We start from the raw sequence: 16205 nt of genomic DNA, 5'->3' as shown, positions 1-16205 counted from the left end.
ATGCAGTTGTCTGCCTGCTTTTGAGTCTTTAAGACTCAAAAAACTCATTGACTTACCCAGAGTGCTAGACCATTAAAAAGGTTTTGGTGCTTTTACTGTGTTTTTTTGCTCACCAGCTCTGGTAGGAAATAAACATACAACATTGTTAAGATTATTTTGGAACTGTCCACTACTTTGTCACAAATTCTTCTTATAGTTTTGATTTCTAAAACATGATTGTGTAAGTTCTGTAAGACACAGAAGGATGAGAAGTAATGGGTCTGCCATTTTTCTTTGAGGTAAAGAATTGTTAGAAAACTTACCAAGAGCAGAAAGACTCACCTCCCCAGTGTCAGAGGGCTGAACCTACACATGCATTACTCATTGTATTTGAGCAGAGATTCCTGGCAGTTCCTGTCATTGAAGCTATTCCTCCCTCTGTAAATCCCTATATTTTATTTGGACAGAAAAGATCACAGGCAAACACATTCCCCCATTCAGGGAGCTGCTCTGATACATTCCTTCTCAAAGGGCTGGATGTGGACAGCAAGGGCAACAGTGTGTGTACATGGCGAGAGGCAGTGCTCCACGAAGACTGTCAGTAACACAAAGAGACCATAGCGTTTCCCAGACAAACCCACAGCTGAGAATGAGGCTTGCAAGGCAGATTTACCTTCCAAAAAGCTCCACATTAAGGGGAAATTACAAACTTTTAGCCCAAAAGAGCAGATTAATCCTAGACCAGTGTAAACCTTCTACCTTTGACAGAAATGTGAAGAGCACCTACATCAACTGCTTCAACCTATTGAACCACAGTATTAACCACTAACACCAATGCAGACACAGGGACAGATCTTATTTACAGCTAATTACCTCAAAGAGACCAAGGGCAACCTACTCAGACTGCAGTACAGTGATTAGAGCTTTGGCTGGATAAATGTTTGAGCCATCAAGTCCTACTTTCTCCTGGCAGTGCATAGTACAAGGCACCTCCAGACCTACCTTTACATAAGCCAGCGCTGTAATCTACCCTCTGTCACACTTCATTTTTCAGCCTCAGGTTTTTGTTTTTTTTTTTCAGCAAAAGAACCCTGTAAGTGTTTCCATTTGTTTCAGATCATACAATCCAAATGGGGCTGGTTTGGTTGATGTGGACAGAAAAAAAAAAGAAAAAAAAACAAACAACAGAAAGGTAATGACTTTGCCTTTTCACCTGATTACCTCATTCTAACCATCATGTCTTTTTGAGACAGGACTTGATGTCCTAATCAGTTCAACATTTTTGTCTGATGGCATCTAATCAAACTGAAAGCATCTTCGTAGCTACTGCTAGTCTGCGTAAACTTTCAATATTTGTATAGCCTTAGGCACTATTATAGGAATAAGTTAATTGAAATTCTAGCCCATTATCATGGCAATGGAAGTATTGCCTTTGCTTATTGAAGGGCAAGGATTTCACTCATGATAGTGAGTTTTTTAAAAACATTAAGTTATAATTGCCATTCATAACAAGATAATTTAGATACTTCTCTTGGTGTTTCATTTTGAGTTTAATTAATGCAAACATCTGCATATGCCAGGACAATTTAGATGAATGTTTTCCAATTTTATAATTTACCAATATTACTTAGGTAAACTACAAATAAAAGTAGATGATGTGACTGAAATAACAATTAGTTGAAGTAATGTGTTACTGAATCAGTTATTGGATGAATACATATTCCTTTCTGCAAAACAGAATTTTAGTGAAGGAAAATGGATACTGCATTGCACAAATTTTGTCATGTGTAAAATATTAATTGAACTCTCTTGTTTTATCTTATTATCTGGCAAAAATAAGTTTTGTTAGGGTTTTCGTGCATTGGCTACATACAGGAATCTTCTGGTAAGTCATACTGTTTAACAGATCACTTAAATTAGACTGAAATCCGAACAGATTAAAGAAAGAAATATTGAAAGAGAAGATGTTTAAAAAGAAAACGATTGTGTGATAGAATCTGAGCAAAATACATGGGGAAAAAAAAAGCCAAATGTTAAGCAGGTTTTAGCAAGGGACTGAATTGGGTTGGATTAAAAGAAAGGTCACCTTTGCACACAAGGGAGAAGTCACATTTGGCACCTGAATAAAGCAGACAGAAATTGAATGCAAAGGAATAAATACACTTCAGAAGAATTCCTACTCCTAAAAGACTTTACCAGGAGAAGCAGATCTATATATGTATTGAAAATAATACCAGATGCAAAGTACATATGGATACCTGAACATTTTGGCCCAAACAGCTTTGGTTTACTTTTCCTACGGTTTCATCTGTATATTATCATAGAATCAGAATCGTCAAGGTTGGAAAAGACCACTAAGATCATCCATTCCAACTGTCTACCTATCACCAACATTTCCCACTAAACCATGTTCCTCAGTACATCTAAACATTTCTGAACACCTTCTGGGACAGTGACTACACCGCCTTCCTGGGCAGCCTGTTCCAGCACCTGACCATTCCGGTTCCTCTATTTCTTTAGCGAAGTGTTGTTTCCCTCTATCTTTTTGTCTCTGGATTGCAAAATAACAGGAGAGACATTAATAAAGGAGTGAGGATTTGTCTTGTCACGGCTGTGGCAAGTTGTGGACTGTCCCCTGCACTGTGCAGTGAGTGCCTGTAATATTGGAGATGCTCAGAGAACTCAGGAGTAGCTGTTGAGAGGGTCTAGAGCCCTTTGCCCTATTCAGTGTAAATGAAGCCATTTTACTGGCACTCCTCACTCCTAACAAGAAGGATAACACAAAAGAATGAGCAATCTGCTCTGAAGTGTTTTCTCTCTTACCCCTGACTATGTCTATCATTTTATCAGATTTTAGACTTCTCTCTTTTCTGTTGCATTTAGCTAGCAGCTTTTCCAGTGCTCTACCTGCCACTGCCACAGCTCTGTAGTTATTCTATCACATCTGTGGGAAAGGAGACTGTATTTTTAATTAAATTAACGTTATGGCTCCTCCTGGATCTGGTGTACATTTTAAAACAGCATTAGTCTTCTGTACTTATTAAATAAGTTATGGCTGGTCGGCCTCCTGGCTTGTTTTGAATCAGCCTAACAGAAGTATCTTATCACTTCTGCAGCCTGAACACTGACAGGATTCTCAGTACTTGGTTCTGATCTCCAGATTTGTCCATCTGATTAAAGATAGTACTTCATCATTTTCTGCTTAAAATCTCAATCAGCTGGGATAAAAAAGTAGCAGCCTGGGTATTTTACTTTTTGGTGCACAGGCACAAAGACAGAGTGCCTAGCTTGTCTGGAGATTTCTGCCTCAAGAGATTCTTCTGCAGAGTGACTAAAAGCTCTTTGCAGCTCTTGCTGCAGAAAATATTGAAGGAAGGAAATATAATTGGTGCCAGTCAGTGTAGTCTTAAGGAAAACGGTTTTTGTAAGCCCTCAGTGCCACATACATCTTGATAATGTTGAATTAGAGTGGTGCCACTAAAGTGTATTTCAGGTACATTAAGAAACACCTAACAGACCTGTTTTTAATTATTGCTTGAACTTCTTTACAGATGGGTTCTCCTGGTGGTGCTAGTCCCAAGGCTACTCAAAATTACCTACTGAAATCTGGACAGAACTATAATTTACAAAATATAAAATGCATGCTGGGTATAAAAATTGGCCATATGAAGGTGAGAAAGATGTTCAAAGTAATTTAGATTTCTTTGTAAAATCCAGTCAGTTCAGACTGTAGTTTTGGAACATTTGAGGCAAAATGGCATACCTAGAATTGGTGAATGAAGGGCAGTACTACAGAGTGGGAACTGTGTTTTGGAAAATGGTGGTTTCAGGGTAGTAGTGGATGAGCAAATTAAAGACAAGCTTCCTGAATAATAATAAAAAGCCTATAAATAAACCAACTGTGACTTGTCTAAAATACATCCAATATTACCACTTTGCTTTCTCCTACCATTTTCTTCTAGTACTTTTCCTTATACCTGGATGAAGAAGTAACAGCTAAAATAAAAGCCTAGGCACTAGAAATTCTTTCATTTCTAGGATATGAGAGATGATTTCAGCCTAAGCAGCCAGACATCCTAAGCAATCTGAGACGTGGTGTTTTACTTGAAACACACCACCGATTTATGGTGGGTCCACATTACACTGAAGTTACAGACAAAACTGCTAAAGGGATCTCTTTCCATTAACTCCCCAACAACCTTGAAAAGAGCACTTTAAACCAATCTTTTCTAATTGCTCAGGCCATAAACCATAATTACTTAATTCATTCTGATGACCCAGGAACACTGAACTATTAAAATCTATGTTAATCTATATGAAAATCGGAATAGATTAGCCTCTAGGACATATTAACATCAATTTTCACATGATATTAATTAAAAAACTATTCTACTAAAACAGTTCAAATTCTAATTACCAGATAGGCATTATATATTGTCCAGTTAGTTATACCACACAGTGCTGGCGGGAAGGAAGTTGTGATTAACATCAGCGAAATGCAGCTGTGAAAGCAACACTGTCACTATCTTAGAGGATCTCAATTTCTAATTCACGCTAAGATGTCAAAACACATCCACAAGCCCAAACCAAATCAAAACCTTGTTCTGTTAAGCTGAATATATATAGATGACCAGAGCAAATTACAGAATCGCAGGGGTTGGAAGGGACCTCCAGAGATCGTTGAGTCCAAACACCCTGCTAAAGCAGGTTCCCTACAATAGGTCACACAGGTAGGTATCCAAACAGGTCTTGCCTATCTCCACAGGAGACTCCACAACCTCTCTGGGCAGCCTGTTCCAGTGCTCTGTCACCCTTGTCACAGAATCACAGAAAATCATTACCCAGAGGTTGTACTGCCTTAAGATAAGTGGTTTCATCCACTGTTTTAAATATAGTGTCTATATATTTCATAGTCACAATTAAGCAAGTCAGAGGTAGTATACTCCAAAGGTGTGCCTGCTCCCTGTGGGTGATACTGTATGATCTATGGTTACAAAGATAATGAGAAAATAGTTCATATCTCTTGAAAAGTATGACTTCTGTGTAACAGATTTTACTGCAAAAGAAAAAATCCAAAAGAATTTTGTAAGACTACACCTGTTAATACTAGCGAAGTTAGAAATGCACCTACAGCTGGAAAATGTAGCTTCATAGTGTGCAGAAGGGGAGCATGTCCTTATGTTTTCTGCTTTTCCTCACAGATTAAAGCATGCCCATAGGCAGCCTTGAGTCACTTCAAAGTGGTAGAACAAGTTTAAAATAATGTATCATAATTCACCCCTCATCACTGTTGCAAAAAGAGGACTTCTGAGTACTACACGTAGATTGAGAATGTAAGACGAAAACTGACCTCTCTGACAAATTCATATTCACTCATTTTAAACTGTTTCACAACCCTTGAGTTGAAATCTTTAAACTGTCTCTCCTCCAACATTCCTCCCATGTCAAAAGAATCTATTCTTCACTAGAAAAAAATCAACATATATCTCAAAAACATGTTATTCCTGATGGTTCATCTTGAATGCAAGGCCATCCAACAGGCAACTCAGCAATAAGAAAATATTCCTTTCTTATTCTCACAGTTTCCATTTATTCTTTTTATTATCAAAAGTGGTTTGGGGATTTTATTTTTTCAAGATTTTCTTGTTCCTGTTGATCAGTCAATCATAGTCCCTGAGAGTCCTCTCTCATTTCCTCTTATCCAAGGAAATGAGAAAAATGCTATCTAATTCACTGCTGTGAATTGCATCCAAGATTCAGCCTTGCTCACCCTGATTAAGAGCAATCAATTTTAACACTGATGACTAGCAGAAGTTCAGCTTAAGCATTCCTGGTTATGGCATATTATGTTACATTTCAAAATGTAAAAATGCCAGCAAACACTACTCTTCCCTTCTTCATAGGATTACTTGCATCTCAGAAACAAAAAGCAAGCAAACAAACAAACAAACAGAAAACCAGATTGTCTGATTAATGTCAATGAACTCAAGACATGATATGATGTGATTTGGCTATTTCATCTTCTTGCAATGGAAGTAAGAAGACAAAATGATGCCTTTGTTGAAAACTGCTTATACTTCTACCATTAACAAAATTTCTTCAGTTCAGAATCCATAGTACAAAATTCTCTTGCCTTGAGGCCCCTCAGAATGCATTTGATTCCATCCCAAAAGTACTTTAATGTCACTGTGCCTCATCTCAACCTGCGCATTATTCTTGTTTGTACAGTTGAAAAAATGCCATTGTTTGTTGATATGCAATATTAAATCTCAGTTGCAGTCTATATGGAGTCTATAATCCATCAGGTGGAAGGGAGACTTAACCTGTGGATGTGTTCTTTCTTTCCTTACAGTGCACTGCCAGAACAAATAATAATGAGTTCAGCTCCAACTATCAGACCCAGTGGTCACTGCTGTTTCTAATGGAGACAACCCTAATAAAGGTATTGTAGGCCTTAATTCCCTTGATAGCGGAATTAAAAATCACAGCAGAAGTTTTGAAAATTTCAAAGTATGCACCAAGTCAAGGTATAAAGTTATCAGTGGCTCCAAAGAAGATTCTCTTTAGCAACATTACTGTTTCAAATTTGACAGAAGGCTTTGTTTAAAGACTGGATTCCAACCACAAGACTGTGCAAATGTCTTCAGAGATCACTAGCTGAGCAAAGCAGACCTAGGGATTGTGAAATAGACAAATGTAAGGTCTATATTCTGAAATTCCTCTATATCTCTTCATCAGGTTTTTACTGCATTGTTAGTAGATAGACAACAGTATGTAAACTCTTCCTTCATTTTTTCTTTCTGTCTATCTTGAAGGTTATTTTATGGTGAAAGGTAAAGCATCAAAGTATTCTATTCTTACGGACTTGAATTTCCTTAAAACAGAGTGAAAACAATAATCTTCAAAATCAAATGTCAGTGCTAGAGATTATCTACACAGCCAGTGCTCAGCTGCTGAGATGAAGGAAATAAGGTGACAGCATGGTAGAAATAGCAAATGGAATTAGTCAGAAAATCTTTGCAAGTCTAGTCAGATGGGAAAATCCTCTGGAGTCTTTGCAAGTAAAGGTCTTATGCATATAAGAAGCAGGGCAAAATGTTTTGCATTCAATGCCTCTTTAAAGAAAAAGAAAAAAGAGCAGCATAAAGCATTGAAAAGGCGGGCAATAAATGTGAGAGCATTCTAATCCTTTGTCTTAATTCCTTCAGTTTGAAAAGAGCCTTTTATGATTTGACATAAACCTTCTAGATGCTCTTCCTGACAAATCAATAGAGACATCATGTTTGAGTGAAATATAAAAGAATTTTCTCACCGTTCTAATGTCTTTTTCTCAGCCAGTCTGAAGCTTCATTACTATTCAGTGCAGAAGACAACTATCAGAAAACAGACAGTAATGATGATGATTTTATTGATTTTGACTTGCAAAGAAAGCTCAGATGGGACTAACAAGTAATTTTATCTTCTTCACCAAAAATCTTCGAACCAAATCAGCTGTCAAAAAATATGTGTTGTGGTGTCACATCTCATACTTTTTATTAATTACATTATAGCTACTGTAATCTTTAAGGCCATACATGTATCTCCTCTATTTGTAAATTTATGCATAGGGGAACCTTCTAACTAAGTCAAATCAATTCAGTTCCTCCAACTGTCACCAGAATAGAAAAAAATATAGGGATTTTGTTTTCCTCTAAATTAAACTCCTGAGACTTGAAGTTTATTCTTCATTTTTTCATATAGCTTAGTCTTTCCACACAGAAATCCCACTCATAGTATTGCAGAGATGAGAATGATTTATATAGAATTAATTTCACTGCTCTTAGATAAATGTGCAAACAGGCATTTGGAGAAGACAGTTCTTTAATGCAAAATACTGCACAGCATAAATATGGCTGTTATATATTCACGTGAGACATTCCCCAGTAGGACTTACAGGAACATTAGTATTTTGTCAGTATTCTTCCAGGCCTGTATGCTCCACTGTTCTTTCTTTGGAACAACATGAAACTGCTCACCACCATAATAAAAGTTATGCAGCGTGAGATGATCCCTGTGTATGGAATTAAGTTTTTTTTCTGCAGTACTTAGCAAAGAAAAAATTAAGTGTCTTTCCAAAGCTTCCCAAAGCCAAACTCCAATGCATGGCAAATTATATTTTCTATCTATTTCTCCCACTTTTTATCTTCACTTCAGCAAGTGCTCAAAACGGAACATACACAATATGCAACACTTACAATAATATTCCCTTTTCTTGAAGGTGGTCTCTCAGAATTCATATAATACATATTCATGCTTCTTTGATTGTGTTCTAAATCAAATGCCACTAAGAATGATGTTTTCTTTCCGAATTTCTATTTCCATACTGATAATGGTAAGAAAATATATTCCCTTTAATTTAGCAGCCTACAAAACTGTTAAAAGAGTGAAGAAGGATAAAAGAATCACCAGAAAGTCTATGGATAGTAAATAAATAAACAAACAACCAAACACAAACCACGAACAAATGATAGAACTGTTTGAAGTCTCACAATAGCTGGAGAAGTTCAACCCACAAATATTTTCAATGTCTTTGATCTCAGCTGAGTAGGAATGCTGTCTCTTTATTAAGTCTCAGAGGCCTCTTTAGAAAATGAAATAAAGCTTATATTGATTTTAAGACCTCTGCACTTGCCCATAGGGATAAAATTTACTTAATGTTAAGCCTACCTTGATTAGGTACTAGGATTTATTTTAAACTCTTTCTCAAGATAAGCGTACTGTATACTAGCATTTTTTTGTGCACAGTGGGGTGCCAAAAATACATTTCTACTCCTTTCTATTTCTATGAAATATACTCAGCCAGCACTCTTAATGGATTTTTCCTAATCAATAAATCACAAGAGCTATATATTAGTCTTCAAATTGATTTAGTAACATAAGACTGAAAGCAGTGATCACAACTACACCTTAATGCGTCACTGTATAGTCTTTAGTAGTTATCATGGTTTTGTGATTTTTGGTTATCTGTGTTCCACATCATAACACCATGTAGTGCACTGGGAATTAAATTGTTAATGCTCCAATTCCAGGTACCTGTCACAGGATCTGGCCCTGGTTGGGCTGTCTGTTACTGCCTTGCAGTGGGTGCTGGAGGGTGCTTTCCTAGACGTACTAAGCTTTCAGATTTAACTTGGTTGCAGGAACTCCCTCTCTCTCCTATTTTATTTTTATTTAGACTCAATTTCAATTGGATTGTATTATATTGTGTTATCTTGTATTCTGATATCATAGTAAAGTAAGTTTTCCTCCTTAGATCGTTGCTGCTGTTCTGTTTTTTTTCCTTGAGCCCAGCTCCTATCTCCCTACCCCTTTTCCCTTTTCCTTCCCATTTTTTGGGGGTTGGGCATATATTGATCTAATTAACTCTGTGACAGTTGTTTATTATTGAGTATGAACAATGCATTTTACATGTACTTTTAAACATACTTTGGAAGAGGTTTTCACTTATGCAGTGAATTACTTCTTCTTTATAAGCAACGGTACCTCTTCTATTAAAGGACAAAGTAAGAACAGTTAAGAAAAAGATAATATACTTGTATGTTATTCGGAGATTAGATATAGATAGATATTTAGAGATGCTTTTCTTGCTCTTCTGGAGCCTTTACTCATTACAGATTTCCTGGAGCATTTAATGGACTGTTCTGATATTTTTCGTTAGCCTTCTTCTGTTTCTCAAGAGTTGCTTGCAGCCCAGCAGCCAGCCAGTCATTTTTCTTTTAAAACAATGTAATTGAAAACATTAGAGCTTCTCTCCTCTACAAGCAAAGAAGTCTCTGTAATACATATTCTCTGAGTCTCTCAAACATATTTGAGATCTACAGATAGCTTAATATCATAACTTTTTCCTTCCAATCTTTCTTTCCAAAGTGACATATTCTTCTACTCTATTCCTGTTTCCTAACAATTCTCCCATTCAATTCCTCTGTTTCTTTAAAAAATTTGTTTTCTAAGGAGCAATCATACTCCATGTTTTACTGTCCTCGAGAACCAGTCTGCCAATCTATGGCATGTTTGCACAGAAACTCTTCCCCAGCCAAGCTTGACTACCTGCATAAAACCCTAACATAAAAATAAGTGAAGCAAATTCAGGCTGGAAGTCACTGGAAAAACACTTCGTAAGACACTGACACCACTATGCTTGCTGTCATTTCTCCAAGCAAAACTGTACTTGTAAGTAAAAGCTTTTCCTACCCGAGGAGTAATTGAAGAATAAGTCTTCTTTCATATCTTCAGATAAAGCTGTGTTTCATCACCTTGCTTTATGCCTTTTCTCTATGGTGAGTGGCAAAGCCTGGGAGGCATGTAGCTCTGCCTTCTGCCTTAGAGGACAAGGCAATTAATGTCATTTATGTATCCTACATACATGACCTGAGAACTGACTTTCCTGTCAAAATGACTCCAGATTAAGGGTATCTCCTACATTATCTACATTTCGAAAAGAAAGTAATAACCACTCTAATCAGCAGTTAATGTTATTCAAAAAAAAAGGACTTTCTTAAAATCTTCTGATTCTACAACTCACAGAATTGAAAAAAATAAAGTTTCTGTTCTTTTTCTCTCTAAATAAATATCACATGGAAAGCAAATATCACATGGTCATGTGCTCAACTAATGGAGGATAGTTTTTTTCCATTGGAATCTATTTACTAAGTTAATAAGCATCAGAACTTACTGAAAATAAAGAGTAAGAAATACAAAACACATATTTAATGAATAAATCGTTTTTCATAAAAGTATTTTTAATGTCAGAATCATAACTTATATTATTTTACGATTTTGCAAAATAAAAAATTATCTTTACTAGTTCAAGAATCATTTAGCAAATGGGTTATGTTTATATGTAAACAAAAAATGTCACAGATCACATATACTTGTGCAGAAAATTCAGTCATAAGCCACTCATATTTTTTGTGGCCTTCTTATGAAGCGATGTTAAAACTAGTACATACTTATAAGTAGTTTCCATCTCTCAGGATGATAGTATGAAATAGAACTGTGTTTTCCATTTGCTTCATCAATTACTGTATGCCTTCAGCAAAAGTATACTTTAAATTGCATCCATCAATAATGAATGTTCCTGAAAATCCTAATAAATCAAGTGTCACAGCAGCAACAATACAGCAGCATTAAAAGGTAAATCATCACCAATAACAAAGGTTTTTTAAGCAGTTTGCTATTTTTCGTTCATTTTCTTCTTTCAGTGATAAAGGAATGAGTCCTGTCTTGCGTTGGCTAATTTGGTCTTCAAATGAACAATGGCTGAACATGTAGGGCTGCCCTTGAATCATTTGCCTTTGCTTTTGAAGGCAATGATGCAAAAACAAGGTTCACATGGGCATAATACAGTTCTTGTACAAAGCTGAAAGAACAATCTGGTAACATCTTGGAGGGATTTGTCTTTCCTTTGAAGTACTTCATTGGTTCTCTCTCTTCTGGGACCAGTTTTCTCCTCACCCTTTCTCTACGTGGTTTTTTACATGTCCTCGCCAGCAGGTTTTACATAGGGAGGACCTCAGAAATGAGTCCCTCTTAGGAGAAAAAAAAAGTCCAAGCTCTTTCTCTTTAAGAAAGTTAGACGCAATCTGAAACTTAAGCTGGCAAAACCAAGATGGTGCTTTGTTTAGAGTTCCATTCACATGATTTGTTATTTCTTTGGCTTTTTAAATGCTGGAGTTCTTTGTGAAATGATGCTTACTGGAGAGGCATTAGACTAGTTGTACTCTTTGCAAAATACAAAGAATCGTTAAGGTTGGGAAAGATCTCTAAGATCATCTAGTCCAACTGTCCACCTACCACCAATACTGCCCACTAAACCATGTCTCTCAGTGCTGCATCTCTACGCTTCTTAAACACTTCTTGATGGTGACTCCGCCACCTTCCTGGGCAGTCTGTTCCAATGCCTCACCACTCTTTCTGAGAAGTTTTTTCTGACATCCAGTCTGAGAATATCGTAATGGAGCTGTAGTTCTTAGTAATCAAATTTCCTCACCTGGCTACTCATTCCTATGAGGTGTTGTACCACCAAGCAACACAGGTGTTCCTAGGAGACTGCAGCTGGAGTGCATGAGTCTATTTTATCACTCAGTCTGACAAGGAAGACTAAACACGGACAGCACAGGACTTTCCCGGCTGTGCTTAGAACCACACAATACTTACAGTTGAAAAAGACCTCTAAGATCATCTCGTCTAACCATCATCCCATCACTACTATGTCCACTAAACCATGCCCATATATACTGCAGACTAAAACTGTTTGCTATATGTTAATAAGGTACTTATTTGTACTTCACTTATTTGTCAATCCAACCAGTTGTTTCTCAGATTTTTCTTTATTCTATGACTTGATGCTTGATAGAGATTTTCCTTAAACTTCATCTACCACTGCTGCCTTTCCTTCCTCTTCATCCCCTTAAAATGGAACAAAGGAAGAAATTAGATTTGTCTAAAAAAAATTATCTTTGAGACCAATATCAGAGTAAGTCAAGTACAGTGGAAGGTAATGTACATATATTTACTTAAATCTTTTCATTAAACACACTTGAATGAGTATTGCAAATGTGACACTTTCTTGGGATCGCAGTCCGCACAGTCATCAAAGATCTAATGTAATAGCACTCCTAATGAAACATGTCATTCCACAGGAGCCATTCTAGTTAGGAAAAGCTAAGGAAAATTAGATTCTCTATTATCTAATGGGATGAAAATAGCTATGAATAAAGAAGGACATTAATTGTTTCAGCAAGTTCAGGGAAAAAGAAAAAAACACATTAGCTCTGTAAGACTGCTTTTGCATTTCACAGGACGCCTTAGGATAATTTAAGACAGTTCATCTTCAGAACTGCCCTCCTGTGAAGGACAATTTTTTAATGAGAGGCTGGAATATATTATTTCATCACAATGTGTGGAAGGTAGATGAACCCTAAATAGCAAAAAATAACTTCTGGATAAAAGATGAATTTGGCTACCTGATACACTGGGGAGGAATTATTCAATACCCTGTAGAATTTGGCTGCCAGTGTTTTCTCACTGTACTGCCTGGTTTATAGCATTATCTTGCAGAGGACTAACAAAACATTTCAGTTTCTTGGAGGCCAGATTTCTCCTGGAGTATCTAAAGAAGAAGGAAAACTACAGAGCAGTGCATTAGTTCAGAAGAGCACAGCACTCTGTGTTTCTCCCTCCAGATGCATGGAGGCAGGGAGCAGTGGCCCTTGCTGGCTCTTTTGCTCACAGCCAGCTTGGGGGGTCTGCTTGCTTGCTTACTCTTTCAAAAGAAAAGCTCTCGGAGTCCTGATCAGAGAGCCTATTTCTTCAGGACTAAAGCTTGGACTGCTAATGTGAAGCTGGGCTTGACACAGAGACCAGTCTACTTCTGATTTCCAGCTGCAGCCATTAGCCCAGCAGTAGTACAGCCAGGAAGAGAAGTTTTCCTGGGCACCAGATGCCTTCATGTGAATTATCACAATGCTTTCTATTCAAGGAAAAAAACTCTATTATCAGTCTCTGTGTTCTGATGGTTGAAGGAAGGATGGTGCCCTCCTTTTCTCCCAGTTCCCTGATTTCTTTATATTACTGTTTCAGACAGTGATTGCAACACAGACTGTTTTACCTGGAGTTAACACAGCAGGCTTTATTTTCTTCCTTTGTAAAAACTAAGGGGCAGAACTCTCTGCAGATAACCCAAATGCCTGGTAGAGTCCAGCAAAATCAGTTTTAGATCTTTGTTAATTCAAGGCCAGATTGGTTAGGGCCATGGGCAGCCTGATCTGGTGGGTGGCAGCCCTCCCCACAGCAAGGGGTTGGAACTTGGTGGTCTCTTCCAAGCCAACCATTCTCTGATTTTCAGTCTTTTGCATCCTGTATTTCTCTTCTGTCCCAGATATAGCAATGTTTTTTTAAGATACTACTTGCCTCAGACTCAAAACACAAAAGCTCTGCTACTCTTTACTGCTCTGTGGCCCCAGTATAAATGCAAGTCATTCGAGAAAGAAAAAAGTTGTTCTGAGAGATATAACTGCAACTGAACTTAAATGCATCATTTTGCATTAACTTTTTTTTGCCATAGTGAATGCCTGATTTTTGAACTTATTCCATTTTGAAAAGGAAATTCATTTCTTTGTTTCTCTGGTGCCTGAAACACTTCTCTAATATCCAAGCTGCAGAATATCACTCAGTCAAAGAGCTTAGAAAGGCTCAAAATGAATAAGGTTTATAATAACATCAGCTGCAAGCTTGTGAAACGTAAGAATTTCTGTGGGTTTAGATAAAAGTGATTTCCTAATACTAGGAGCTGAAGAGCAACTTCTCTCATAATATAGCACCAGGAGCCAGCTAGAGAACAGAAATTCTGGTTCATGAAGACTTGGGAGATTCTGGAATTTCCATCCTTCAATAGAATGAAAATGAAACAACTTCTATATTTTCAGAAAGCAGTTATGCTGATCCAAAAAAACTGCAATTCCGTCAAATTCAGATTATTCTGATTCCTTTTCAGAAATGACCAGAAAGGCTACTTTTAGAAACCAGACCACTTCACCTGTCGGTAAGCCCATCAGTGACACAGTATGTGTACACACACAAATATGCAAAGACAAAAGCCAACAGCAAAACAAAGTGTCTGCAACATTTATCAGCACAACTCAGACTATCTGGCTATTGCGAAGCATCTCACCCCTTGCATCAAGGCATCAGCTGCTGGCCACTTGGGACTGCAAACCCATTGGGAGCCATTTCTTGGTGCCTGAACACCAGAGCAGCTAAAGACAGATGAGAAAACTGGTCAGGCTTGCTTGGACATTTTGTTTCTTTTTGTGTGCTGTTACGCTTCACATGCTCAAGGGCTCAGAGCACCTAGCCTGGGTGCAATGAATACTGGAATCATAGAATCATAGAATGGCCTGGGTAGAAAAGCACCACGATGATCATCTAGTTTCAGCCCCCTGCTATGTGCAGGGTCACCAACCACCAGACCAGGCTGCCCAGAGCCACATCCAGCCTGGCCTTGAATGCCTCCAGGGATGGGGCATCCACAACCTCCTTGGGCAACCTGTTCCAGTGTGTCACCACCCTCTGAGTGAAAAACTTCCTCCTAATATCTAACCTAAACTACTCCTGTCTTAGGGGAACCATTCCCCCTTGTTCTGTCACTATCCACTCGTAAACAGTCATTCTCTCTCCTGTTTATACACTCCCTTCAGGTATTAATGTGCTAGGGTGACCTCCTTCCCTGTGCTGATTACCTCTTCAGGCTTCAGGACATCCAGAGTTTAGATAGGTCTTGTCACATGAAGCAGGCCAACTTTGATGTTTTGTTAGCAATTGAAAAAGTGTATTTCACTTGTATCCTCTCTTCCAGGCTTTGTTTCTCCATTTATTTGTTTGCCTTTGTCTGTGTTAGAATTCTTTTTTTTCCCCTGAGATCTAACATGACCACTGGTTTGGCTCCATGAATGACAGCAACAACATTAAAAAAGGACACAAGAAATCAGCTCTGGAAGGGATTAAGAAGCATGAAGCCCAAAACAGCTGCTTTTCCATGAGGCCTCCTCTGTTCAAATGCTCCCCGCTGCCACTGTCACCAGGGGTGGTGAAGAAACAAATCTGACAATGGGGAGAAAATGTAGGGAGAGGGGTCTGGGAAGGGGGGATATTTGTGAAGCCACAGCCTTTGCAAACATTTCCAATGTGGATGTAGAGAGGCAGGGCAGCCAGAAGAGTCATTGTGAAGTCCTGTTTTAAATTGCCCTGGATTCTTTGCCAAAAATCACAATGGTTTGAGTCACAAATGTGTCCTAAACAGTCTCTGTACAAAACACCTTTCTACCTTCATTACCATCAGACTCTGGATAAAGAACTTGAAATGGATTTGTCTTTTGTGTGAGCAGTATTCAGACTCTTTTAATATCAGGGTTATGAGATCTTTCAACCTATTGTGTAGTAGCTTACTGTTTATATGTGTTGCTTTGCTGTTTTGAGGAAACTTTAAAAAGCAGTATTTCTGATGAAATGGTGGGCACCACAGTGCAAAACTCAGGGAAATTGGATTTTGTTAGATTTTCTTTTATACAGCTATTGTGTCATTTTTCCACCCTTTTTCCAGCTTTTCTCAGAAATGCTGAAAGAAATTGAAGGGCTTAATGCAGTGGTCAGTCTAATTTAGAATAGCATAGCTGATAAAAGAAATTACT

The sequence above is a fragment of the Tympanuchus pallidicinctus genome, unplaced genomic scaffold (genome assembly GCF_026119805.1).
Source record: "Tympanuchus pallidicinctus isolate F22 unplaced genomic scaffold, pur_lepc_1.0 scaffold5, whole genome shotgun sequence".
NCBI classification, from domain to species: Eukaryota; Metazoa; Chordata; class Aves; order Galliformes; family Phasianidae; genus Tympanuchus; species Tympanuchus pallidicinctus.
The sequence above is the reverse complement of the archived record's forward strand: the minus strand, read 5'-3'. Positions refer to the sequence as shown.